Genomic DNA, 651 nt, shown 5'->3' on the forward strand with positions numbered 1-651 from the left:
GTTGGACGATTTTTTCGGAAAATCTTCTCGCTGACATTCGGACGCTATTTAGAACGGCATGAATTTAGAACAGACTACTTAGAAGCGAAATTGATCGATGCAGAAACGAGCGAGAGACGTCGAAAGATGGAAGAATCTTCAGATTTATTATTGTTAAGCGGAAAGTCGTGAAATAGTGTGATTTTCACAATTTTAACCATTTGTAGATCATAGCAACGTTAACCAATCTCGGTGAAATTTTCGATATGTGAATAATTCACATTAAATCTACGAAACGTATTTTTTAAATTTTTCTTTCACCTTTATAGCTTCCTTCACAATTTCCACAATTTTCTTGGACAATTCCTTCCAAAAGATTTTTTACACGTCATGTAGTATACTGTATTAGTATAATATCTTTAGAATATAATACCTCTTTTTAAATTGGACCTGTTAGAATGATGGTAATAAATTAAAAGATGTTATTTTAATTATGAATCTTCTTTATTTTGATACGCGAAAAAAAAACGTGTCAGCGTCACCCATACTAAACAGATGGTTACTATGTTATTTCTATATATATATATTTATATTAATCTGTCTCAGTATGTTGATTATTTTTGCCGTTACTATTACACAGACACATACTCATTTCTCTTTATAATCCAACAA

This window comes from Habropoda laboriosa, unplaced genomic scaffold (genome assembly GCF_001263275.1).
Source record: "Habropoda laboriosa isolate 0110345459 unplaced genomic scaffold, ASM126327v1 scaffold257, whole genome shotgun sequence".
NCBI classification, from domain to species: domain Eukaryota; kingdom Metazoa; phylum Arthropoda; class Insecta; order Hymenoptera; family Apidae; genus Habropoda; species Habropoda laboriosa.